The sequence below is a fragment of the Rhinoraja longicauda genome, chromosome 8 (genome assembly GCF_053455715.1).
Source record: "Rhinoraja longicauda isolate Sanriku21f chromosome 8, sRhiLon1.1, whole genome shotgun sequence".
Taxonomy (NCBI): Eukaryota; Metazoa; Chordata; class Chondrichthyes; order Rajiformes; family Arhynchobatidae; genus Rhinoraja; species Rhinoraja longicauda.
In genome coordinates, this window is record NC_135960.1 from 37,866,966 (window position 1) to 37,886,266 (window position 19,301).

The 19,301-nt window shown below is 43.4% G+C and overlaps 1 protein-coding gene across 2 annotated transcripts in view; it reads right to left on the minus strand.

The window, feature by feature from the left end:
- LOC144595864 (INO80 complex subunit D-like) overlaps nt 1-10,551 on the minus strand; it is a 94,399-nt gene extending 83,848 nt beyond the window's left edge. For both annotated transcript variants that reach the window (XM_078403671.1, XM_078403670.1), the window contains exon 1: nt 10,373-10,551. The gene's annotated coding sequence lies outside the window, so the exon portion shown is untranslated. The remainder of the gene's footprint in view (nt 1-10,372) is intronic.
- Between the last annotated feature and the right edge of the window lie 8,750 nt (nt 10,552-19,301).

A 19,301-nucleotide genomic window follows, 5' to 3' on the forward strand; every position in this document is an offset into this window, starting at 1 on the left:
CGGAGCCTTGTCAAATGTCTTACTGAAATTCATTATAATACAACATCTACAGCTTGCCCTCATCGACCGTTTTGGTCATGTCTTCAAAAAACTCAGATTTGTGATATACGACCTCCCACATACAAAACCATGCTGACTACCCCTAATCAGCCATTGCCCATCCAAATGCCTGTATAACCTATCCCACAGAATACTCTCCTAGTAACTTTCCAACCACAGATGTTAACTCACCACTCCTTGTGTGAAAAAGTTACCCCATACATTCTGATTCTATAGTTCCCAGCATTGTCCCTTCAGCCCTTCTTGAATAGAGGCACAACATTTGCCACCCTCCTGTCTTCCGGCATCTCTCCTGTATTTAAGGACATTATTTATAACGCTATTTCCCATAACATGGGTTTCTTAGAAACACAACTATCACATTATAGCAAAATTACCTATACCAAGACCCTCACCAAGGCCAGTGTTAATCAATGTGATAAACCTCATGTTGAAGCGGCTGAGAGCACAAGATACAGCAAAAGCTATGGGGTCAGATAGCATCCTTGCTGAAGTACTGAAGACTTGCATGCTAGAGCAAGTTGTGCATGTAACCAAGCTGTTGCTGTTATGTGGTTAATGGGCATTAACACTATTTAAGATAATTCTGAGAGATCAATAACCATTAACTATCTCCACAAAATCCTCCAGATTTAAGGGAAGGACAAGTCAGCCAATGTCATGCCTTCGCCCTGGCCAACATCCCCTGGCATTGAGGCCCCCATTACATCAGCTGGCTACCTCAACAGCATGACTTTCATCAGGTTTCTGAAGCAAGTGCTCTCTTCCGAGCTCCATCATGGGAAAGGATTACTAGGCTGAAAGTAAACAATCCCAGGCAATCATTTGAGAAGAACAACAGGGAGTTTCTCCCTAGCATGTCAGCCAATTTTTGTTTGTCACCCAACATAACTGTAAAACATATGATCTGGTCAAAATTACAATGCTGCTGTCTTTGATGTGCGTAGTCTGGTTGAAGCATTTCCCACATTACAACAAAACGTGCTTAATTTATTATACAGCTTTGAGATGTCTTGAAGGGTGACATCCACTGAAAGTAAATCCACAATAGGTTTTAAGCATACAGGACGTGGACACAGAACAGTCAGAAATATTACTTCCATTAATGCACAAATATTCTTTGTCAGTAAAGGCAACTTCCATTTACTATATGTGTATAAATATGATACAAGTGTATTCTGTTTACTTGATGGGAAAATTTTACTTGTGTGTGTTACTTCATATAGCCATGTAATACATAATATAAACTTATGGTTCCAGACTTCCCTCAACTGTTGTAAAATTAAAATTTGTATTAGGTTTCTACTGATAATTGGACACGAAAATGTGACATTTTTTACACATCGTAATTTATGTGAAAATATATCCCTATCGTAATGGCCTACATTTGTCTAAACAAATTTATTTTGAGGACCTTTGATAAGCCTTTTCAAACCCGACTTTGCTTGGAGAAATTAGTTGCACATATTCATGTGGGTGAGTCAAAAATATCATGCACATGTACGTAACTCATCGTGTCCTGAGAGTTACGTACGTAAGATGCCGTTGGAAATCATGAAAAATTAATATTTTTCGAATCGATATTCATTTGTTTCTATGATGCTCAAGCCAAGTAAAAAAAATACATGGCCAAAAATTCTTAACTCAACATACTTTAAAGCAAAGGAGACATACTGTGCTTACTTTGTTCTCCGTGTCCAAATCGTTACGTACATAAGCAGGCATCAGTAACCCGCTGTTTTCATGTCTGGTGGATCTGTCAACTTATAAAACCATTTACATTGCTGTCATGAAAGAGCCCGCGGGTAAGTGTAGTTTGTCAGTTTTCTGCTGACGGTGCTGCAGCCTGATGACCCTTCGTGTCTTCGGAGCGTCTGCTGGTTACGTACAGGAGACGTTCAATTGTCCAGCGCTATCTTCCTAATGCAAGCATTTATGCAGCCCATCGGACACCATCCTGTCTGTGTTTTGAAAGGTAAGATTTTGTTTGTATTTTAAATGTATTTTGGGGGAAATACTAGCCGAGTCAGGTCGAGATTACAGCGTCTTCTGAAACATTGCGAAAATTCCCACGCTGTCAATGCTTCTCCGGCGTCCTAATTTTCGCTGAACTCACTGACAAGTCGGTAAGTACTTGAGGGTTTTGAACTATATCACCTTGTATTGGTTACTTAAAAACCAAGCTTCACTGTAACAAGGAATAAACCGTATTTACTTCCAGTTTATTAATAGCTGTATTTTCTTTTTTAATTAAAAAAGTGGTTCAGTGGATTTTTGAGAAAAGTGTGTGGGCATTCTTTGAAAATGTAAGGGAGATGCATATCTGGTTTCTGGGTTGAATATCTGGGTTTGGAGCCCACTTTACATGTAATGGCGGAGGCCAAAAACATCGCGAAAATTCCCGCGCTGTCAAACTGTCGCCTCCAATCTATCTGTCAAATGTCTTGATGGTAAATAAATTGGTTTACTGTCCAATTTCATTGTGGACCGCCACGGATAGGATGTATAACTACACTTTAATGAATTAGAAAAAAGAAGTTCTACCTTTGCAATCAAATGCCATTGAGACACCATGTTACATACATTAACACTTGTGTGGTAAATTTTACATTACCTGAAAAGACTACTTGCGGTTGTGGAACTATCTTCTTTCTTTTTGATAGAGTCAGACGGTTGTCAAACTTGTAAATTAATGTGTTTGCATTGGTTTTTGCAACAATTAATTTTTGGGTGTCTATGTCACGCTTCTATGTCCCGCTTCTATGTCCCAGTATCATATTTATACATATATACATATACTACTCCACTGTCAGAAAGATGCCCAATGCAAATTGGAGGAACAGCACATCACATTTCACTTGGGCAGCTTATAACCCAACGGTATGAATACTGATTTCTCCAACTTCAAGTAACTCTTGATTTCCCTCTCTCTCTTAGTCCCTCCCCCACCCTAGTTCTCCGACCAATTTCACTGTCATCCCGATTAATTTTATGCCTCGTTGTCACCTTCCCCTTCAGCTAACAATGAACCACTCTTCATTTCTTGATCAGTTTGCTTTGGTCTGACGTTTTCACACCTTACCCTTCCATATCTCTAGTGGCCCTCTTCCCCCGACTCTCAGTCTGAAGATGGGTCTTGACCCAAAACGTCACCCATTCCTTCTCTCTAGAGATGCTGCCTATCCCATTGAGTTACTCCAGCATTTTGTGGCTATCTTCCATTTATAAATGATCTTTGATTCTGAAATGTCTTGAGATGTTTTACATGAACATTAATAATCACATTTCAATATCCTGCCCACAAGCAAATATTCGGAAGACAATCGTGTTTGGTCAGTTTTGAAGAAGCACCTTAAAGGAGGGTTACAGAGGCAATTTCAGAGCTGTGGGCTAGAGTAGCTGAAGGGGCAAAAATGGAGCAATTAAATCCAGTGCCAAGAGATGTCAGTTATAATTAACTTTTTTAACTTCAGGCAATTCGATTTCGATTCGGGGGGAGTGGAAGCATAAAGGCCATTGGAACAGAATGCAAATTTTAAAACGGGTGCTTCTTGACAATATTCTGTATAATTCAGCAAGTATTGGACAGTGGAGTGCGCAAAAAACAAACTCTTGTACGATCTTAGCAAGCCAGAGAGCAACTGTGGAGGTCGAGGGATTGTTGACATTTCAGGTTGAAATTCTTATCAGAACTTACTTGTGAACTGAACTTTGCACGTTTATTTGGTATGGAAAATGGAAGTCTGTTCCAGATGAATGGGGCTCAAATCAATTTTGGAAGAAAAGAAGCTATGTAATATTGTTCCATCTTTTCTTGACACTACACTAACACCAATTGCTGTTGTTGCTACTGTATCGCACAAAATCAAAAATCAGAGCAAAGAACCAAATGCAGCAGCTCCTAGTATTCTCTGTTGTTTTCCCTTAACACTTCCACATACAAAGCTGCCAGGCCATGGGCCTGTGCATTTTAAACTATTTTACAAAAATCCTGCTTATTGACAAGCCAGTGAAGGGGACCATGTTCTCAATAGCAGAATACTGTGCATCATATAAAGCTGAATAGATTCTCTCATGCTGCAGCTCTCGCATGTCCTCAGAAGGGAGTGTGTACTTTTGTCTGAGGAGACGCCAGAACAAGGGGACATTACATTCAAATAGGCGACAAGAAGGCATGGTGGAAATACAGACTCTTTTCCTCAAAAAGCAGTCCAGGCTGATGCCAAATTGAAAAATTCAAAATTGTGATTCAACAAATCTTGTTAAGGATTACTGAACGTAGCTGGGTCATGTTCCAGATCACCCAACAGAGATTCAAGAACTGAAATTTTTCATGCACACTGAGCTCTCGCCCAAAGTTCCCATGTTCTGCCTGTCCCAACAGACTGTGAAACAAACACAGTTCTTTGCGAGATTATGAACAGCCAACTTATGGACAGCCCATATATAGAAATCAGTATTTGGGGATTTGCCACCCGTAGCAGGGCTGCAGGCATCTTCAGCCGTGTGGGAACTCAGTTCGCACCCTCGTTTCCAACTTGAAAATTGTCCAGGTTACGAACAGTTCACAAAAACAGAACCCTATCATCACCAAGGGAGGAACTGCATCTGGGCGAAACAATTCCAGTTCAAGCACAGGAAGCTTTGCCAGAATAGATTGACACTATATGATCGACTACCTCAAAATGAGGGACAAATATCCCAGCAAAACCCTCTCATTTTAACTTGGTGCTGTAACAGGAAAACACAAGTTTATTTATGTGGCAATTTTTCCCTTAGTATTAACAAGAGTCAGGTGCCAGAAGTATAAATTATGAACAAATATTTAAGGCAAAATAAAGTCTCAAGTGATTCAACGTGATGCTATTCTGTGACAAAGCAGAAGGTGTTAGCTTCCTCCTAGGACTCAGAGAAATCAGCTGCCAGTTGAGTCCCAATATGCATAGTACAATATGAACTATCAAAATTGAGAACTTATTGTGTAATGGAACTTGATGTCCAACCAGAGAACCATCCAAGTCAAAGAGACAATTCAGACCATCATTCCATTGCTGGATTTACATCCTTTCCATTCTATCAAAGCCCTTTGATCCTGCCAAACAAATGATTAAAATCAGTCATATTATATATATGATATATATCTCACTTCATACAAATCCCTGGAAAAAACAAAATAGAGGGATTTGTCAAATCCACTTCAGTTCTATGTTTAAATTCACCTACAGTATTTGCATCCATGTATGCTTAGCTCGCAAGTGTTTTCCAAGTTAATTTTTGCATATTTCTTCTTTTAGGGCAAGGGGCAGCATTTAATCTTCCCATAATCTTCCCACTAAACTCCTTCCCCCAGTGTCGTCGTCGTCCCCCACCCCCTCCCCCCCCCGTCCCCCCCCAATCTACAGGCCAATGCAGATCAGGAACTCACTTTATGGGAAACTTACAAGCAGTAAACCCACATCTCACCAGTTCGTAGAACAGACCACATATATATATATACACAAGAGTGTTATCCACTGCATTCCTTAATTTCAGCACCTAATACATGAACAGCATCAAACATTCAGGGATATGAAACTGATACATTACTGCTCTTCACAATTTCACATCCAATCTGCCAAGAACATAAGTACGAGGAGCAATAGGCCATTTGGCCACCTTCTATCTTAACACAATATTCCTGCATTATCCCATATTTCTCAATTCCTTGAATATTCAGAGATATAAATTTTGATTATGAAGGCCATCAATAAATAAGCAGTCAAAGCCATCCAGGGTAAACAATTATAAAGATCACCATCCTCTGAGTGAAAACATTTCTCACCTTATTCCTGAATAGTTGCCCCATTATTCTGAGACTATGAGCCTTGTTCTCAGGATAAAACATCCTATCTAAAACCACCTCTCATTCTTCTGAACTCTAGACTTAAACCACTCGTTCACCCCAAGGGGCGACAAGCTCTCCATCCCTGGAGCCAGTACGATGAACCTCCACTGCACTCCTAGGACAAGTACAAACAAAAAAGACACGTAGTGTTGGAGTAACTCTGCAGGTCAGACAGCATCCCTGGAGTACATGGATAGGTGACTTTTTGGGTCAGGACCTTGTTTCTGACTATCTAAAGAAGGGTCCTGACCCGAAACATCACCTATCAATGTTCTCCAGGGCATGCTGCCTGGTCGGCTGAAATACTCCAGCACTTTGTGTCTTTTAAAAAAATAAACCAGCATCTGCAGTTCCTGGTTTCTACACATTACTTGAGATGCAGTCTCGCCATGGTCCCACATAATCTCAGTACAATCTTTGTACTCCTGCATTCAAATCCTCTGTAATAAAGGATGACATACTTTTTAACCTTCTTTGTCACTTGTATCGTTGGCTATCAGTAAACTGTGTACAAACATACTTTGGTCCATTGAACCCGTCAACATGACCAATTCCTCACCTTTTTAAGAATACAATTTTTCTATTTCTACACAGAAGCGGATGACCTCACATTTTTCCACATTACATTCCAGCTACTTAACATCATATCTTTATGCAGAATTTTCAGGGTAACTGCCACAAGCAAGGAAATAGTGAAATGCAGCTGTCAATGGTTTAAATTACTTGTATTTATATGGTGCCGCTAACACGTTAAAACATTCTGAACGGCTTCAAAGAAGCCATGTCAAACTAAATTTGTAAATGAGAAACATGAGATGTTAGGATAGATGATTAAAGATTGAACAAAGGGTTTGAGGGGCATCTCAAAAGAAGAAAAAATAGTACGGTTAAGGGCAGAAATTTCTTGGAAGTTGAAAGCACCGAACTAGAGTGAAACAATTAAAATCAAGGGGTGCTTAAGAGACTCAAAATGGAGAAGCATTTATTTATCAAAGGGTGTAGGAAAGAATTGCAGATGTTGGTTTAAATCGAAAATAGATGCAAAATGCTGGAGTCCATAGAAGGATCTCGACACGAAACATCACCCATTCCTTCTCTCCAGAGATGCTGCCTGCCCTACCCTGTTACTCCAGTATTTATCAAAGGGCTTTGGTTCTGTGATCTCATTGAGCCCTTTGGAGAAGGAAGGTGGCCAGAGGGGAGCTAAAATGAGTAAGAATTTAAAAATGAATTTGTCACTGATCTGGAAGTCGGTGTAGGTCGCTTGCACGGGGGTAACTTGGTATGGTTTCCAGAATATGAACACCCGTTTTGGATGACCATTAATCTATGAATGATAGAACAAGGAAGGCAGGCAAGGAATGCGCAGAACTGTCAGGTCTAGAGGCAATAATGGCATGAATGAGGGTAATGGCAAACAGCTGCAGAGTCAGACACTGTTACGGAGATGAAAATAGTCAATTTGAGTGATGGCATGGATGTGTAGTCGAGAGCTCATATAGGGGTCAAATGTGATGCCAAAGTTGTGAACAACCTGGCTGAGCATCAGCATATTGCCGGGGAAAGTGACAGAATCAATGGTTAGGAGGCAAAGCCTATGGGTTCTTGCCTACCCGATATTTATTTGGAGAAATCATCTGTTCATTCCATGCCAGTTAGGCACTAAAAGAGACTGGAGAGATCATGAGCCATAATGGCAAGATACATATGGATGTTGTTAGTGTACACTGTTTATGTTGTAAACAGAAAACATGCAAATAGAAAATAGGAAGGGGCCAAAGATTAGACTTTGGAGGATACCCGAGACAATGGTGCAGGACTATAAGTCATTGCAGGCCATCCACTTGCTACAACAGAACAGGAATGGAAACAAACAAGCATTTGCTAATGGTGGAAAGCAACTTGGAAGAGGATGGTGTGGTCAATTTCTCCAAAGGCTACAGACAGTTCAGAAGTGTCAAGACTATATGAAAAATACAGAGGTAACTTCTGCTGTTGAACTTTGAATTCTTATTTGCAAATAATGTTTAATGTATGAATTTAGGACATGCTTTTATATAGCACCTCCAATTTATGAAAACATCGCACTGTTGGGTTAAAAAACAAACTTTTAATATTGAACATTTTAGAGGATAACACAACTAACCAAAATTTGCTTTGAAGGATGAGATGTTGAAGAGAATGCATGGAATAATGGCAGTTGAATGGAGGAGTGATGAAAAGTGGAGTTGTTCTGTTGTGCACAAAATGAATGTCGGCAAAATTTCTCAGAGTTGATGACCTGGAAGGACTTACTGAGATAAGGAGAGCTGAGGCCACATGGAGAGGTGTTGACAGGTCGGCAACACATCTTGGTCAGCTGGCACTGAGGCATGAATGAAAAGGAGCCAGTGTTTTACCAGAGTTAACCGGGTACAAGTGGCTTGCCGGCAAATTATTAACAACATCGTGACATGAAAGGTGGACTCATATAACAAAGTATTCAATAAAAGTACATTTGCTTACATGGTCCAGTCACTCCCCATATACCCCATACAAGGAATATCACGGTTGACTCTAACCACCATCTTTCAGTTAACCAGGCGCTAACTTTTTCTCTAGTAAATTTAGGTAAACATTCTTCTCAATCTACAGTTTTCCCGTACAATACAAAGCCTGTAATGGGTTTTACATACTATCCACAGTACAATTGGACAGGCTGACTTGTTTCTGAAGAATAAAATAAGGTAATGCAGAAAACTTGAAAAATATATACATATTAAATATGAACTAAACCTTCATTCACCAATAGATAGCAGTCCAACTTAATCAAACTCTATTCCACTAAAAGGCCATCAGATCACAGCAGTAACATACACTTGTAATAAAGACGTAGTCACAAAAAAATCTGAATCATTACAATTTAGATATTAAAGTACAAAGCTGAAGTTTGATAGATTTCTTTGTACAATCAAATCACACAGAGTTCCGTTTTCATCTGAAAAGAACATCCATTTCTTAGTAACTAAGACTTTTACGCAAGTATAGAAAAAAGGGCACTCCCTTGATGATCCACATGCCACTACAATGAAAATCTCTCTTGCTATGATATGTTCTATAATATGTTTCTATATGTTCCCTGTCTTGCTGGAAAAAAATCTGCCTTCAATTCTTAGGGCACAATCTACAAGATCTACATGACAGATGCCGAGAGACTGCTTCACCCAGCTGCAGAGTGAAGAACTGGGATCACATCTTCAGGATAAGGGGATGGTTATTTTGGACAGAGGATCAGAAGAATTTTCTTCATTCCAAGGGTTGTGAATGTTTATAATTCTATACTGTACTTTCAAACGAGCTGCAGATGCTCAAGTATTAGCACATTCAAATCAAGAGACCCAGTGATTCTAAGACAATAATGGACTGATGGATACCAAGAAGGTCAAGTTGAAGTTGTAGTTCTGCCATGATCTTGTTCAATGACAGCATACTTGGGAGGGCTATTCATGCTAGAAATGTATTTAATTGCAACTATCATCCATACACATAAAAAACTGTATTAATGCACGATATGTCTTATGTAGCCAAATAAGAGAACTTTGCAGAGCATTAGTATTGCAAATGTTAAGGGGGAACAGTTACAAAGGAGATATCCCTACAATGTACAGTGAGAGACTTCACTGCAAAACCGAATCTGTTGGAACCATAGTTTAAGATCTACACCAGTAAGATGTGCAAGGCACATCTCCACGGGTTATATGAATGTGTGTGTGTGTGTGTGTGAGAGAGAGAGAGAGAGAGGGAGAGGGAGAGGGAGAGAGAGCGCTCTGCTCTATAAACCGGAGAGGGGTGTGTAATCGTACCAGACCACTGTGTGTGTAACCCAGATCTGTGCTGAGAGGAAGGGAGGGAAGGAAGGGGGACAGGTGTAGGTGAGGAGTAGGAGTGCATTCAACTCCGGGCGGGCAGGGGAGTAGTATAATGTTGCCAGATGGAGGTGGGTGCCCCCCCGTACATGTAGCCGGCAACCGAGCCCAGCCACCGACTCGCATCCCCACACACCGGCCGTTCTGCCCGCGGCCTGTAAACAATAGAAGCCGGGAATCGGCCGGCTGACAGGCACCCGAGGCCGCGGCCTGCGCTTGCAAGGCAGCTGGATCGGGCCGAAGGCTGGGCGAGGACTCTCCGCCCCTCTCCTCAGGGTCAGTGGGCGTGAGGCTCGGCACACAAAGGCGGACGGGAGCCCGGGGGAGGGGACGGGACCGGACCGGGTGGTTAGGCCGCGCGGCGTGTGGCCCGAGCTAAAACAAAACCACCACGACAGGCCGCCGGAGCCCGCCTCTCACACCCACCGCCGGCGCGGCCTCCGCCCGCCCACCCCATCACCTCGATGTTAAATTAATAAACACGCGTGGAAGGAAGAATACAGGGGAAAAAAATAAAACCCACCTCTCGATCCCCGGTGTAAATTTGCAAACCGCCGCCCGGCTCGGGGCGCCTGTTCCCGGGCGCCGCCTGCAACGAGAGCCCGTGGATGTGGGAGGCCTGTGCTGTGGAGGCGCTGTGGCGGTGGCTTGCCGTTGCTGGCTCGCTGTGCTGGCCGGGCTGGCTCCGGGCTGCGAGAGGCGGGCGGGCGGGCGGGAGCGGTGGGGGAGGGGTGGCCAAGGCAACCCGAGCGAGAGAAGGGGAAGGCTGGTGGGGGGGGGGGGGGGGGAAGGGGAGGCGAGCAACCGGCAGACCGCCACTGCGCACGCGCCACCGCTCGGGCGGGCGGGCGGGCGCCGCTCACTCACTCACTCGGTCGGTCGGCTCGATCTTTTTCCTCTCACTTCGTTGAAAGCAGGGAACCAGGGGGCGGCCAGGCCAAGCCGCTCCGATCCGACCCAGGTGAGCGGTGGTCGAGGCGTTTATTTAGTTGGGAGGGTGTATTCCAGGTTCTTAAAGCTTTTGAACATGTTTTCCCCTTATTAAAGGAAACATTTGTTCCGTGAAGCGCAACAGAGCCGGTTGGACTGGTGATAAAGATTAAAAAACTCAGTTAAAGTCGTTTTTTATAGAAATTTATCACCGTCCTCTAGTCATTCCGTCATGGTTTGGAGAAGGGTCTCGATCCGAAAAGTCACCCATTCATTCCCTCTCTCCAGAGATGCTGCCTGACCCGCTGAGTTACTCCAGCATCAGCGTAAACCAGTATCTTGTTCCTTCCTACATACAATACAACACAAGATGCTGGAGTAACTCAGCGGGTCTGGAGGACACGGGTCGGCGACCTTTCGGGTCGGATCTCTTCTTCAGACTCTGCTCCTTTAACCAACGCCAGCAGCCGAATAGAAGAAGCATTTTGACAGCCCTGGGAACATTCTTGAAACAACATCAACGAAACGGTAGGTTCTGCATTCTGCAAGGTACACTCACATTTATTGTAGGCAAAATAGTTTTGTGCAACTGATTATTTTCCCTGGCAAGCCCTTCTTTCATTTTCGCTTTGTTTTTAATCAGTTAAGATTGAACCAATCAAGCCCTTCTCATAAATAGTCATGGAACAGGTAATTTACAAGCTAACTGTGATAATCTGAAAGGTTACTAAATGACCCGAAACGTCACCTATTCCTTTTCGCCTGACCCACTGAATTACTCCAGTATTTTTGTGTCTAACTTCGATCTAAACCAGCATCTGCAGTTCCTTCCTACTTATAATTTACCGCATCAGTTAAGATAGAAAGGAAGCAATGGGCTATCGTCTATTCGGAGTATGATAAACAACAGCATCTATAGAGAGGTAAACAAATATTGAAAGTTGTTCAAACTGACCAGTTCTGATACAGAAAGACTCGATGTCTCAAATTCCCCAATTACTGACTGCTGCAATGATGCCTGATTGGAAGACGAGATGCTGTTCTCGGTCAACGGAGGATGCGATCTCACTGACTCTCCACTCCGCACTGGACCACTTGGACAATAAAAACACTTGTGTCAGGCTGTTGTTTATAAGAGTACAGCTCGGCGTTCAATACCATCATCCCCTCCAAGCTGGTTATCAAGCTCATGGAACTGGGTCTCTGCACATCCCTCTGCAATTGGATCCTCGACTTCCTCATCCCTTCGAATTGGCAGAAATACTTCTTCCTCATTAACAATCAGTACGGGAGCACCTCGAGGCTGCGTGCTCAGCCCCCTGCTCCACTCACTCTACACTCATACTGTGTAGCCGGACACAGTGCGAACTCCATCTTCAAGTTCACCGACGACACCACCGTTTTTGGACGAATTACAAATGGTGATGGTGAGTCAGAGTACAGAAGTGAGATCGACCGATTGACCAAATGGTGCCAGCACAATAACCTGGCTCTCAATATCAGTAAAACCAATGAACTGACTGTGGACTTAGGAAGAGGAAGGATGAGGTCCCACAATCCTGTTTATATCAACGGGACGATGGTGAAGAGAGTCAAAAACTTCAAATTCCTGGGCGTGCATATTTCCAAAGATCTTTCCTGGACCCAACACATTGATGCAATTATAAATAAAGCACATCAACGCCTCTACTTCCTGAGAAGATTACAGACATTCAGTATGTCAGAGAGGATTTTCTTGAACTTCTACAGGTGTACAGAAGTTTCTTGAACTTCTACAGTAGAGAGCATATTGACTGCATCATAGCCTGGTTCGGCAACTTGAACGCCCGGGAGTGGAAAAGGCTGCAAAAAGTTGTCAACTGTCCAGTCAATCATCGGCTCTGACCTCCCCACCATCGAAGGGATTTATCGGAGTCGCTGCCTCAAAAAGGCACCCAGCATCATCAGAGACCCACACCATCCTGGCCACACACTCATTTCACCCCTGCCATCAGGAAGAAGGTACAGGAGCCTGAAGACTGTAACGTCCAGGTTAAGGAACAGCTTCGTCCCCACAGCTATCAGGCTATTAAACACTGCAACCTCAAATAAACTCTGAACTTCAATAGACATTATTAATATTGCACTACTATTTGTTTTTTGAGTATGTGCGTGTATGTATATGTATATGTGTGTGGGTATGTATATATATATATGTGCGTGTGTGTGTACATATATATGCATATATGTGTATATATCTATATATAAACATAGCACAAAAAGTAAGGAAATTTGTGTTTGGTAGATTATTTCTTTGTTGTAACAATGCTTCTTGGCAATAAATCTTATACCGTTGGAAAGCCTGTTTATTTCCCTTTTAAATGGTGCCACATTTGTAAGGAACATGCATTTGTGGGATGAGCAGCAGAGCTGAGTATATGGGTTGCGCCCATGAAAAATTTGCCAAATCTTCTCTGCCAATGCCAAACAGCTTATTCTGCTGTTGCTATTGACTCTTGTTTTGAGCTTCTGGTACCCCCAGGGGCTGACAATCAGGTGCCTGATTGGCACCTGATTGGCAGCATCTGTGAGCATGGGCCCTGCTACAGTGGTCAGTAGGTGTCTGCTCCAAGAATCGGCATGCCACGTTTGACTGATCTGGATAGGGCCCGTGCGATAGGGCAACTTCAAGCTGGTGTTCCGCAAAACCAAGTTGCGGCATTATTTGGAGTGAGCCCTAGTACCATCTCCAAAGTGAAGGCCAAGTTCCATATAACGGGGGATGTCAGAGAGGCCGCGAAGTGGGCGTCCCAAGAAGACGACACCCGAAGAAGACCGTTTCCTCACCCTGTCAGCACTTAGGAACCGTAGGCTGTCTTCTACAGATTTGCAGTCAAGGTTTGCAGGACGATATGGCCGACGGCTCTGCCCAGACAATTCGGAACAGACTGCACGCAGCCGATCTCCGGTCTCATAGGGCTGCCAGGAGGCCTGCCATGACTGCCCTTCACCGTCAGGCCCGTTTGCGCTGGTGTCGGCAACACGTGCACTGGAACCTGAACATGTGGAGGAACGTTATGTTCAGCGATGAGTCCAGATTCTGCCTACGGCAGTTGGATCATAGGGTCAAAGTGTGGAGAAGACGCAGAGAACGCTATGCTGCTTGTTGCACCGATAGAGTAACATCTTTTGGTGGAGGCAGTGTGATGGTGTGGGGCGGCATCTCCCTCACTGGAAAAATGAGGCTTGTCATCATTGGAGGCAATCTCAATGCAGAGAGATATCGAGATGAGATTCTGCAACCAGTAGCAATCCCATATCTCCACAGTCTGGGACCGAACTCTATCCTCCAAGATGACAATGCTCGCCCCCACAGAGCAGGGTTTCTCAGAGACTCCAGAATTTGGGAGTGGAGAGGATGGAATGGCCTGCCAGCAGTCCTGACCTCAACCCCATTGAACACTTGTGGGATCAGCTTGGGCGTGCTGTTCGTGCCAGAGTGACCAACACAACCACGTTGGCTGACTTGCGACAAATGCTGGTTGAAGAATGGGATGCCATCCCACAACAGTGTGTGACCAGGCTGGTGACCAGCATGAGGAGGAGGTGCCAGGCTGTTGTGGCTGTGTATGGTTCTTCCACACGCTACTGTTTATTAAATGAATACATTGTTAAATTGCCAATATGTCTTGTTTCTTCAGACTTCAATCATCCAATCCACCCAACAACACCGAACAAGAGTCAATGGCAGAATAAGCTGTTTGGCATTGGCAGAGAAGATTTGGCAGATTTTTCATGGGCGCAACCCACATACTCAGCTCTGCTGCTCATCCCACAAATGCATGTTCCTTACAAATGTGGCACCATTTAAAAGGGAAATAAACAGGCTTTCCAACGGTATAAGATTTATTGCCAAGAAGCATTGTTACAACAAAGAAATAATCTACCAAACACAAATTTCCTTACTTTTTGTGCTATGTTTATATTGTAGTGGCCTGGCCTGATCCGCCACAATTTATATATATCTTCTATATACTAAAACTCTTGTTTGTTAGTTGTTCCTGAAGTACAGCCAAAACGGTACACGATAGCGCGACAATTTTAGGCCCATGTTACTCACCGTCGTCCCTCACCGTTATATTTTTTAGGTTATTCACATTTTTAAGCTTAAATCTATATCCTAGGGAGGGGGGGGGAGGATAAGGGGGGTTGAGGGGGATGGAGTGGGGGGGAGGGGGAGGGGAGGGTGCTGCACCAATGCAGGAGAGGTTTGGGTCCACTTGGTCTAGTATATATATATAATGTGTATGTATGTGGTTATATATATATGTATGTGGATAGATATATATATGTGTGTGTGCGTGTGCGTACCTGTGGGTATATGTGTATATATATATATATATATACACACACTGAACTTTTTTTTTCTCTCATTTATCATATTGTTTTGTGTACTATGTTTACATATTCAGGTGCTGCAGCAAGTAAGAATTTCATTGTTTCATCTGGGTCACATGACAATAAAACACTCTTGACTCTTGTTCCTCAAATTGGCTTTATTGCAACAGAAATTAGTGGCAAAGGAAAATTAGTGGCAAAGCTCAGGCTCGGCGATTGTTTCGCTCAACACCTCTGCTCAGTCTGCCTTAACCAACCTGATCTCCCAGTGGCTCAGCACTTCAACTCCTCCCATTCCCAATCTGACCTTTCTGTCCTGGGCCTTCTCCATTGTCATAGTGTGGCCCAGCGCAAATTGGAGGAACAGCATCTCATATTTTGCTTGGGCAGTTTACAGTCCAGGGGTATGAACATTGACTTCTCTAACTTCAGATAGTTCCTCTGTCCCTCTCCTTCCCCTCCCCCTTCTCAGTTCTCCCACTAGTTTTCCCGTCTCCTACTACATCCTATCTTTGTCCCGCCCCCTCCCCTGACATCAGTCTGAAGAAGGGTCTCAACCCGAAACATCACCCATGCCTCTCCAGAGATGCTGCCTGACCCGCTGAGTTACTGCAGCATTTTGTGTCTACCAGTGTTAATTGATGTGGTTGGCCAAGATAATGAAGATTAACTGCCATGTTGTACCTCAGATTGAAGCTATGGAGTTATCTATAGCCAACTGCATGGTTGCTGTTTTGAGATAGCATGTGAAAACAGCATTTTTCGTCATCGTCATACAGCGTGGAAACAGACCCTGTGTCCCAACTTGCCCGCACCAACCAATTTGCCCCATCTACACTAGTCCCACCTGCCTGTGTTTGGCCCAAACCAATTAATGTACCTGTCCAAATGCTTCTTAAACCTAGTGATGGTATCCACCTTAACTAGCTCCTATGGCTCCATTTATCTACCACCCTTTGTGTCAAAAGTTTGCCTCTCAGGCTCCCATTAAAATCTTCCCTCCTCACCTTCAATCGATAATCTCTGGATCTTGATTCCCCTATTGTGGGTAAAGGACTGTGCATGTACCCGATCTAATCCTCTCATGATCTTATAGGCTTCTCTATAAGATCACCCCTCATCCTCCTGCACTTCAAGAAACAAAGTCACAGCTTGCTCAGAACCTGCCTCCTTAGATCAGGTCCTCGAGTCCTGGCAACATACTTGTAAATCGTCTCTGCACCCATTCCAGCTTAACATCATCTTTCCTATAACAGGCTGACCAAAACTGAATACAGTACTCCAAATGTGGCCTCACCAGTATCCTGTACAACTGTAACATGACCTCCCAACCCCAGACTCAAGTTCAGCCTGAAGAAGGGTCTCGACCCAAAACATCACCCATTCCTTCTCTCCAGAGATGCTGCCTGTTCCACTGAGTTACTCCAGCATTTTGTGTCTACCTCCCAACCTCTATACTCAATACAGTAAACCCTTGATATTGCGGGCGGTCCTGCTGATGCCACTCTGGCTTGCCTCTCAAGCCCCAGCTTCTGATGCCTCCCCTGACTCGCAAAGTGCACCAGCGAGCCCACTATCTGGTTCACACAGGTTAGTCTTCCCAAAATGCCACACCTCACTTCTCTATATTAAACTCCATCAACCATTCCTCCGCCCACGTGCCCAACCGATCAAAATACTTTGCAATTTTTGACAACCATCTTTACTATTTCCAATACCACTCACTTTAATGTCATCTGAAACTATTAATCATGCCTTGTACGTGCTCATCCAAATCATTGATATAGATGACAAACAGCAATGGTCCCAGCACTGAACCCTGAGGTAGGCCACTAGTCACAGGTGTGCTGTTCACACTCTGTGTAATCCTAGGCAGCTAAGAATTGATGCTCAAGTATACGGATCAGGATTTGAACAGCCTTCTTATTTCTGAAGTTTTCCACCACACACATGCACCCAAGGGATAGCTGGAAAAGAATTAGTTCAGTAAAGGGCCTGTCCCACTTAGGTGATATTTAAGGCGACTGCCGGCGACTGTCAAAGTCGTAGCAGATCGCCGAAATTTTCTTTTACCCGACGACAATGACCACGACAATGCTGTGTCAGGTCGAGATTACACCATCTTTGGAAACATCACGAAATTCCCACGCTGTCAATGCTTCTCCGGCCTCCTAATTTCCGCTGAAATCACTGACAAGTTGGTAAGTATTTGAGAGTTTTGAAATATAACATCTTGCCCGGGTTACTTGAAATCCAAGCTTCATTGTAACAAGGCATAAGCTGGATTGACTTCCAGTTTACTAATAGCAGTATTAAGAAATTTAATTTTTAAAGTGGTTAAATGGATTTTTGTGCGGAGTGTGGGCATTCTTTGAAAATATACGGGAGATGCATATCTGGTTTCTGGGTTGCATATCTGGGTTGGGAGCCTACTTTAAATGTAATCACTGATGGCCGTAAACATCACGAAAATTCCCACGCTTACCTGACCGTCAAACTGTCGCCTCCAATCTACCTGTCAAATGTCCTGACGGTAAATAAATCGGTTAAACATAAGTATTTTATGGTATCTTCACATGACTTTACTTAATTTAATATTATGTGCTTCGAAATGCATCTCGCAAACCTGGGGACTGCATGCAATAAGCAACGATACCTGGCGACAAGCCAGCTGTCGCCGAGAAATGTCATACCGGTTGGTTTCTCAGCGACGCGCCAAGATCCACTACGATTCTTTGAAGATTCCTCACGATCATGACCGCAACACCCCAGCGAACTGTCGGTGACAGCCTAGTCGCCTTAAAATCGCCTAAGTGGGACAGGCCCTTAAAGCTTCCACTGTCAGATGTTTCCTCATTGCAACACTTTTAAATGAGAGATAATTAGCAAAAGTTACAATTTGAAATGAGATGCAGGACTGAGTTGCCGTGTGTTCTATCACAGTAATGTTATAAAGTGCAGGTTGTAATAAATAAAGCTCTGAGCCAATCAACATGACTAATAGGAATGGCATCTATACAACCCTGTCGAAATTTGATTGCCCATGAAAAGTGCTTTGCTCTTCAAGTGCTCATGACAGCCATCGAACACAAGGATGAAGCATCAGACTACTTACTCCATATTTGTATCACAGTTGGCCGCATCTTAGCTTTGGAATCTTCTGTAAACTTCAAATATGTTATAAGAAATTATCAATCTAGTATATAATTTAGAATAGATGTCTGGTTGCTGAATGGAAGGTATTTTCAGAGCAAAACACTGACTATTCAGATCTGCTCTCTATATATGTCGCTGTATTCCTCCAACTGACGCAATAAACAAGTTCTCTGGCATTTACAAAGTTTAGCTTGTCAATTGGTTTTTTTTTTAAGTAGTTACTTTTCAATGAAGATTTACATTAATAATGAAGCTCAGGAAAAATTGTAAAACTTCTATCTTAGCTCACTTACTTGTCAGACTGAGATAAAAATTGGCAAAGACTGGTCAACTTTGTCAAACTTACCCCCACACACTTGGATTCGCAAACAGCTGACACATAGAAACATAGAAAATAGGTGCAGGAGTAGGCCGTTCGGCCCTTCGAGCCTGCACCGCCATTCAATATGATCATGGCTGATCATCCAGCTCAGTAACCTGTACCTGCCTTCTCTCCATACCCCCTGATCCCTTTAGCCACAAGGGCCACATCTAACTCCCTCTTAAATATAGCCAATGAACTGGCCTCAACTACCTTCTGTGGCAGAGAATTCCACAGACTCACTACTCTCTGTCTGAAGAAATGTTTTCTCATCTCGGTCCTAAAAGACTTCCCCCTTATCCTTAAGCTCTGACCCCTGGTTCTGGACTTCCCCAACATCGGGAACAATCTTCCCGCATCTAGCCTCTCCAACCCCTTAAGAATTTTATATGTTTCTATAAGATCCCCCCTCAGTCTTCTAAATTTCAGCGAGTATAAGCCTAGTCTATCCAGTTTTTCTTCATATGAAAGTCCTGCCATCCCAGGGATCAATCTGGTGAACCTTCTCTATACTCCCTCTAAGGCTAGAATGTCTTTCCTCAGATTAGGAGACCAAAACTGTACACAATACTCCAGGTGCGGTCTCACCAAGGCCCTGTACAACTGCAGAAGAACCTCCCTGCTCCTA